Source organism: Thalia democratica, unplaced genomic scaffold (genome assembly GCF_965202585.1).
Source record: "Thalia democratica unplaced genomic scaffold, ktThaDemo2.hap1.1 HAP1_SCAFFOLD_60, whole genome shotgun sequence".
In the NCBI taxonomy this organism is placed as follows: Eukaryota; Metazoa; Chordata; class Thaliacea; order Salpida; family Salpidae; genus Thalia; species Thalia democratica.
The window spans coordinates 34040-43606 of record NW_028139247.1 but is presented as its reverse complement, the minus strand read 5'-3'; positions in this window follow the sequence as shown (position 1 = coordinate 43606).

Below are 9567 nucleotides of genomic sequence, written 5' to 3'. Positions count from 1 at the left end.
ACAGCCTTCTTTTTATACTACAAAACAAGTTACTTTTATTAATATTGCAAACATAAAACTAATGCTTTTTACGAATTAAAAAAAGTTTTTTATTCAAATTTTGTTAAACAACTTATTTTTAGTTTGAAGTATCTTAATATTAATAAAACTCAAAATTCTTTAAACAGGTTGAACTTTGTTTTTTTTAGTGATTAAAAGAAAATATTAAAGATATATTTTTTATACTGGTTATGTTTATGGTCTTTAAAAGATGGTCTTCCAGACTTAAACTAAATTGACTTTGTTTCTTACGAGTATTAAAGTTACAAATACTGGAATTTTTACATAAAGTTTGATCTCTTTTAAAACTTAACAGATGTTTAAATTAGTTTTCAGAAAACCTTGTTTTAGTAAATAAAGTTTTTTATACTTTTATCATAAAACAATAATTATGAATAGTTGAAAAAATAAGACTATCACATCACTGTAGATCGCAACACTGATACTTTCATATTTTAATTACAATGATATGTTTTAATACTAGTTATGGTTATAGTCTTAAATTTGTGGTCTACTAGTATCTAAGCCAGGGTTTCCAAACTCATTTACTAAATCACCCCCTTTTAGAAATTTGAAAAATAATCGCCCCCACGATTTTACAAAGTAATTTTTCTCTTGAATACAAATTTTTGAGCCAAAAAAGTTGTGTTTGAAATGTAATTTAGTCTGGTATTTCTTATGCAAGCATTTTTGTGGCTGTTTTCAAAGTAGTTTACAGGGCTTGAGAAAATAAGTTACAGTTGTTTTCTTATACGCCCAGTAAAGTGTATAAGAATACTTGATTATTAAAAAGCCTTGTGTAATCTGTAATCAATCCTGTTTAAACATGAATTGTTTTGAAACTGATGAAAATTTTAGGGTAGTGGTAGACAACTTTTGTAACCAGCAATTCATATTTATTTTCTAGTTTCAACTCGTTAAAATAATGTAATTGCGGGCTGCATGATTTAATAAAATAAAATATAAAAAAATCAAACAACTCGATCGAAATTGTAATAAAATGATTTAGTATTATTGTGATCTAGGAAATACTATTGTGAACTGAAAACCAAATTTAAATTGTATTTCAAAAAATTAAGTATCACAAAATTAACTTTTATTTTATTTTGCACAAGTAGTTTTCAAGTTATTTAGCGGGTCGAAATTTGACTGGATCTTAACCGTACGTTACCGATCTGAAATCTTAACTGAAATCTGAAATTTTAATAATCTCTCATATAACGAATTTTGGACATTTAGAAGTTAATACTTTATAATAATTAACCAGAAGTAGTGAAAAACTAAAAGCTAGTGTTGAACTATTAAAATAAACAACACATTCTAATTGTTAATACATTAAAAATTAAGATAAAACAAAAAACAGTTGTATTATCAGTTTAAAAATCCTTAATATATAGATTTTTTAACAATAATAAATCAATTTAGAAAATAAAATTTAGTTTAAGAATCTTTTAAATGAAAAATTTGAAGTCATATCAAATAGAGACTTCAAATCTATACTGTTTTAAAACCAAAAAAAAAATTTGAAGTAAAAAATTTGTTGGTTATCAAGATTTTTAAACAAGTAATATTAAACAAGTAATAACAAAAATATGTCAAACAAATTTCTTTCAAACAAATACTTTTATCACTGTGCTATAAAAACTTTTAGTGTAATATAAAAGGACAAATATAAACTACAAAATTAACGAGGTCAAAATAAAACAATTAACAGATTTAAAACAAAAACCATTTAATAAATACAGTAGACTTCCGCTTGAAATTGCACTTTGAACAAAATAAAAAAGTGTAAACTCAAAAATTATTACCATTATTTTTTACAAAAAGATAAATTTAAATATGTTATATGCAATAACGTTATGAATAAACATGAAATCAACTAACACATAAAATGTTAATTCATTAAAAAAAAATCTATTTAAGATATTAAATATTAAGTATTTTATGTTTTATTAATACTTAGTTAGTAATAGACTTTATTTAAGTTAAATTTAAGAAATTATAAATTTGCAATATATTTTTGGTAAAAAGTGCGAACTCAAGAGGAAGTCTACCGTAATTAATATTTATTATGCATTATTCAAACCTGTTGTTGAATAAATAACTTAATAAACTTTTTATTATAATGAGACTTTTTAAATACATTTCAAACCAGATTAAATAAGAAATATTTCAAAAGATCAAATAAAATAAAATAAAATTCATAAAATAATGTCTGCTACTGAAGTCTAATATAATGTGAAAGATGAGGTTCATGACTGCTTGCAAGATTTTTTTAATCTGATTCTTACCCAGTAAAATAAAGCCTCTTTTACAAATATCTAGATTAAATCTTTTGCTTAAGATGTTGATAATGAACTGAAAGTTTTTTCAACAATATAGCTAGAAGGAAAAACTATAAACATTAATCTAAATTCCTCTCAAATGATTGGATACTTTTACCTTATTTTTTGTTGAGTCCAAAAGCTTTCATATCGTTCTTTGGATAAAATTTACTTCAAGTTCAAGGTTAGTTTGTAAGCCTGAGAAGGTTTCCTGTAAGTCGTTTACTTCAAAAAGATCTGCCTCGAAGGGATCCATGTTTTTATTTATATGATAGCTTTTTTGTGTCAAAATCAAAATTTTACTTTATAATATGTTGAAATTGTTAAAAATTCCAGTCTTTTTAGGTTTTTTTTTTTGCCTAAATTGTCAAATTCCAGGTTTTTCCAGATTTCTAGGTTAATTGGTAACCCTGTATATTTTTATTTCTTAGTCTAACTTAGTGACTTTTCAAAAAAACAATTGAAAATATCATGAGGTGATAGTTGATAATAGATAACATAGATTTATACAAACCATTTATGATCAAAAATAACATATATGTCAGGTTATAAAGTGGTGAGAGGGATTCCGATCGTCTATGATTTATGTAATTGTCAAATAATAAAACTTATAAATGAAATATGTAATTTATTTGAAAGTAGGAGTCATAAGTACTTGATCTTTTCTCTATATTTTACCCAAAAAAAATAAACTTTTTTGTTTAAGTTTTATCTCAGGGTCAAATATTTAATAGCAAGCTAAAATTAGTAAAGTAGCAAGAAAAAAAGTAAAAATTTTATGACAGCCCAAAACTTTAAAATCGCCCCCTTACTAGTTATCGCCCACCCTTTCGCTCCCTTACTAATTATCGCCCCCTGGGGGGCGATACCGCCCACTTTGGGAAACCCTGATCTAAACTATAGTCTGCTTTATCAACTAGTAGCTTATAGTACTAAAGTTACATTTGTTGATTTTACTAAAGTAACTGATTCTTAAGTTATTTTTTTGAGTTATAAAATAAACATTCTTAAACCAGTGTTAAGTACTTTTTATTAATATATCAATAATAACAAGCCTGAAATAAAACTCTTTAAATCAATACAATAACAAAATACATAATAAGTTTAAGCAATCGTGAAGTTAAATCGCTTGGTTGGTTAATAGTTTCTAAATTTAACTAATCAAATAGTTGTTACAGAGTTAGTTAAAAACTTAAAATATATGAACCAACTTACACACGAGAAGAGCTGGTACCTCTAAACAGCCACATCACAAAGGATTGCACTCCTGCATACAACTCTTACATAATAAAACAAACTTCAAAAAGTCAAAGCTCAAGTTGAAAACATGAAACAAAGACATGGTATCGAAAAAAATGTTTTTTTTTGCTGAAAATAAGTAAAAGGAAAATTTACAAACTTTGCACCGCAATTTACAACACGTCTCGTTAAATTCAGTATCTAAAGACTCCAGTGTAGTAGATTAAACCATTAAAGAGGCCACGTATACTGTTTTTAATCAACAACCTATATTGTGTAGACATGCCTAAACTGGAGAAAGACGCAAAACTTATGCTGAAACTTTGAACTAAGGACACGATGACATGAAACAAGTTCTTGCTGAAAAAAATAAGTCAGAGAGACTCAGAGCTGCTGCAGACAAAAAAACTTGTCGCTATTCTAGAGCTAAGAGTATGACAAAAACTATATGCAGCTGTTGCTTAGATTCCTTAAAAACATTTTTGTGCCTAAAACCACAACTATATTTTGTTCAATAAACAATACAACTTTGAATTTCTTAAATCTTTTGGAGAAATTTAAAAAATAAAAAGTTTGTTAAATTAATATCCTAGAGTGCATAAAAAGTGCATTTCTCCAATTCTTCGATACACAAGCAATTTTAAACAACACAAAATTCCAATACCGTCCAGACTACAGACTAAAACTCTTATGCTGATTTTCTAACAGACAACTAAACGAATTTGATGAAAATTAAGCAATCGAAACTGACGAAATTATGAAAGACCTCCAAACTTTTAAATATAGTATGGAAACTAATGTGGTGAATTTTTTAAACGTAATGTTTCAGTTGACGCAAATGACACACTCGAATATTTCTCATTTCTTCTATTTATGGTTTTAAGATCTTAAAGAAAGTCGAGTACAATAAAAGTTCAATGTTCGATCAAAGTAATATTTGCTATACAAATGAAGAAGGATGAATGGGAAAATTTAGTTTTTTATGAAATTATTTATTGTTGTTATTTTTAATAACTATAAATAATTTTAAGTAGTGATCATTCCAGACTTTTTATATAAGTAATAGATAGTAATTTAGGAAAATATTTAAAAATGTTCACTTTAGCTAAACTAATTTAAATGTATAGTATTTAGTTTTTTCTGATAAGTAGTTTTAAATTGTTCAATTATCTTTAAATATTGCTTTAAGTAAAATATACATCACAAAATAAGTTTTTCAACGTTTTACCTCAAATAATTTAAACCATATAGAATTGCAACTGCTTGAAATTGTACACGTTTTATAACACTTTGTTACAAACAAAACTTGTAGCTTTGACCTCAAGAGTAGAAAAATATCTTGTTTGTTTATCTTTATTTTTTATATGTAAATCTTAAACACAGGTAGCGATTTTGTCCTAATCAGAACGATTTTTTAATATACTTTTTTGTAAATTTGCGCAGTTTCTCTTAAAAAAATCCGGAAGTACAATTTGTTCTACTCAAAGTTAGTTTTAGTTTTGACTTTAAATTATTTAACTTCGTATACTATACGTTGAATTAAATAATTAAGTAGCAATTTATGTCGTTAATTTCGGACTTACAAGTACAAAAAGCAACCGATTGCAAACAAACGACACTGAAATGAAATTGAGCCCAAAGTTTTTTTTCAACACTTAACTTTTGCTTTGTATTGTAAGTAGTGTTCTACCTGACCATAATCCCGGATATTCCCGGGAATAACTTGCTAAGATCTAGATCAAAAAATTAGTTAGTTTAAATTCCGCACCCGGCATAACAACTTTAACATAGTATCACTTCTAATTGTCATATAAGTATATAAGCATGTGATCATTTTTATTATTAAAATTTCTTTTAGACAGAGAAGAAATATTATTTTTATAAAAAACTGGTTCAATCAAGGTCTTAGCAAATTTTTGTCAGATGCAGCACTATTTGGTAAAACACTAGCTAAAAGAAAACTATAATAGATATAATTAGACGAATCGTATATAATTTATTATTTTTATTTTCAAAATAAATTCTAAGTAGCATTTTAAACATCTTAAAAACATTTAAATATTGTTTATGTTATTTTAAATTGTGAACTAAGCGTAAATATATTGAAAAAAAAATATGTAGGAATATTCAGTAGAAGTCAAATAAAAATGTAATAAATTTAATTTGCAAGGCATTAACAGAAATATCTGACTAGATCTTTTGTAAAAGTTATTATAGTTGTATATATATTATTATTTTATTTTTTTGAAATTATGAGTATATAAAAAAACTACTGCTTTATTTTGCAAAGCAAAGGGGATAATTCAAATGAGAAAAACCAAAAGAACGAACGAAATCAATTAAAAACATCAGAAGTCAGAAAACTTAAAACAGTTTTTAAGAGTCGTTACACATGACAATAAACTGTTTGACTATATATTGGTTTTTTGTCAATTTCTATAAAGTATGTTGTATTCTTTAATTACTCTAAGTACACAGTTATTAAGTAACAAAAAAGAATATACAGTCATCTCTTGCTAATTTACACACATTAAGTCCCTAGCAAAAGAACTTAACTAAACGAGAGGTAGCAAATATTAGCTGATATATTAAAATATATTCCATAAAATATAATTTTTAGACTTTATCACTTTTGTTGTTTACATAAACAGTTTTCATTTGAGTTTTGATTGTATAAAAAGTTAAAATAAAAACGTTTTATGAGTTGACAAGGTATACTTTTGATAGACAAAAGTAAAATATTTCTTTAATACCATGAAAGAGAAGTTTAATCTTAAGGAAGTTAGGAACAAACTAGGTAAAGTTATAAAATTTAATGAGTTAAAATAAAGCTTGAATTGAACATTTTACTTTGTTTATATAGTAGGATATACGGCGGCTAAGATATCTAAAACATAAAAATCAAAATCACAGAGCTCAATAAACTTTGAATGATAAGCACATACTAAAAAATCAAAAAACATCATTAAAAAATATATTTTTTCATATATTTATTTAATATTCCACCTAAAATTTTTTGAAACGTTCCTTTAAAATATCGTTGACAAAAATTTCAAATTATTTTTTTTTATACTAAAATGCGTAACTATACGATAGTGCGTAACCAAAACAGTGCGTAGATTTGCAAAAGGTGACTTTTTTTTTACAATTTGTGTAGTTTAAAACACTGTTATAAAAACAAAAATAAAGTGAAAAATATTTTTTTATTTTAATTATTGTAAAATTAAGATAACAAGTAAAACATATTAACAGCTAAATTAATGGACTATGAGTTAAAACGGCTTCGTTACTAAGTGATTTTTAGGATAAAGTTTATAAATTTAAATTAAATAAAAAGCTTTTATAAAATTTAAAACAACAAATTTTAAATAAGTTAACAGGTCAATATTTATATTTTATGTAAATGATATATTTAGATATCCACACAAACATTATGAAAAATATTAGTCATAGAAGGCATGAATATCCAAAAATCTATTGATAAACATGTGAAAAAAAACAATTTAAAGTATTACAAAAACAAGTTAAGCCTACAGTTTTAAATAGAGTTTTTGCAAAAGATATTAGAATTAATAACTGAATATTCGTTTCAAATAATTTGCAACTTAACACAGTTTAAGTTTATTACTTATCAAGTTGATTTAGGATAGAACATTTATTTAGTGTTTCAGGTCAAAAAATTAAGAGTTTATTTTAAGAGTCGTGTAAACAATACCGTTTAAACTAAAATTTTTAAGCTTTAAAAAGTGTATTGCTATTATATAAGGTTTACTAAAGCACTAACACAAACTAAAGTTTTTTTTTAGATGCTTTTGTTAATTTAGCTTAAGCAAACTATGTGATTTGTTTGTATGAAGAATCATGTGTTTTTCTTTTTAGTTTTAAACTTTTTTTAGATTAAACTGATAAACTACTTTTTTTTTTGATAAACAAAAAAGTATGTTTTATAGTAATGTAAAAGCATATTACTTCTAAAAAGTATAATTCAAACATTGTAAGTGCTTTCCTAAATTTGAAGTGTTTGTTTGTAATAACATATGTAATCATTCAAAAAATTAATACTAAACAAATATTCACATTTTTATCTTTTTAAGATTTCTAAATTGTTTTATACGTAGTAATTCACTCAGTGAACTCATTAAAAAAATAAAGAAGCTTGAAAAAACATTGAAGTCATTTAGTTTAAAAGATGAGGTTTGTAGGCAATAGCTACCAGTTAAAACTTATTTAGTGTAAAACAGTTTTAACGAATTAATACTTGATTTGTATGCAAATATTGTTAGTAGATGTTAGTTGTTGGTCAAACGACAATAAAAAATTATACGCCATAGACAGCAATAAAACGTTTTTAATCAAAATAGTTAATACTTTTAAATCAGTTAATAGTGATAGAAGATCTTAATTTTTGATTGATAATGCAAAAACACGTTATAAGCTTGAAACATAAACAATAAATAAAAGGTAAACTTAAATAGTGTAAAATAAATTAGGGAAGCAACTTAAAAATTAACAGTGTTTAGTTTTAAAAAAATTGTTGTAGCTCATAAAAGTTCAAAAACTAATAAAAAACGATAATGGTTTTAGCATTAGTCTAATTGTAGTATAATTAAATATTAAACTAACATAAAAAGTTTAAGTTAAGTACCATTTTAAAAATATTGAAATGTAACTATAACGATAAAGTGTTCCTTAGTTTTAATGAAACTATATATTTTTTTAAGCTATAAGAGTAAAAGATTAGAAAAAATAATTCAATCTTTTAAAAAGCACGGGGTAGTTTATTTGTATATATACCAGTTTTCAACAGTTAGAAATTAAAACTAAACGTTTATATCAAAATAATTTACTTAAAAAGTAAATAAGTTTACTTCAACTTTAGTATATAACTTTTAAAAAATTAAAATTGGTTTTGTAGTCAAGAACATCACTTATTTTGTTATGCTAGCTATTTCAATTTAAAGTTTTGTGCATTTTAGTAAACTTTTTTTTAAGTTAACAAATTATGAGTTAATTTTGACATCATTAATAAGCTTAAATTTAAACTCATTTTAGCTGATTTGTAGTAGTGCATATACCGCACTACACAAAAGAAAAACTTTCTTATTTTTACATCAAACTATTTTTTATACACTGAACGCCACAAAAGTAAAACTTATTTATTTTTACAACAAACTACTTTTAAACACTGCACGAAACAAAAGTAATACTTCTTTATTTTTACAACAAACTACTTTTTATACACTGAACGACACAAAAGTAAAACTTATTTATTTTTACAACAAACTACTTTTAAACACTGCACGAAACAAAAGTAAAACTTCTTTATTTTTACAACAAACTATTTTATATACACTGCACGACACAAAAGTAAAACATCTTTATTTTTACAACAAACTACTTTTTATACACTGCACGACACAAAAGTAAAATGTATTTTTTATATTTAAAGATAAAAACTTTAGAAAGGAAAGTACAATAAAATATACTTGAAAAATTACTTTTTTGAATTAACAAATATTTTATTTAATAAAAAGTTTTTTATTTTGTGGTAGCACAGGTTCCAAAAAACCATTCTAAACAAACCCTTGTTCTAAATAAATAAACTTAAATTTTTATAAAAGATTATTATATTTTTAGTTTTAAATAAAAGTTTGTATTTAGCTAAAAACAAATGATTTTAAGCTAAGCAATTTGTTTTTAGTTAGTTAACCTTCAGTTACTGAACATAAAAATATCTCGCAATTGCTAATTATGAAGTATTTTAAATTTGGTAAACAATGAAATGTAAAATGAAAATGAATTAAGTAAATTATTTAAACATATTGTATATAAGCACAGCTAAGTTCGTTTAATATATTTAAAAAAAACTGGGGTGGAACTTAACTTAAAACAAAAAATGAAATTTGTCTTATTTCTTTTAATGGTTCGTTTAAAATCTTTATTTTATAAAGTTTAAAATATTTAG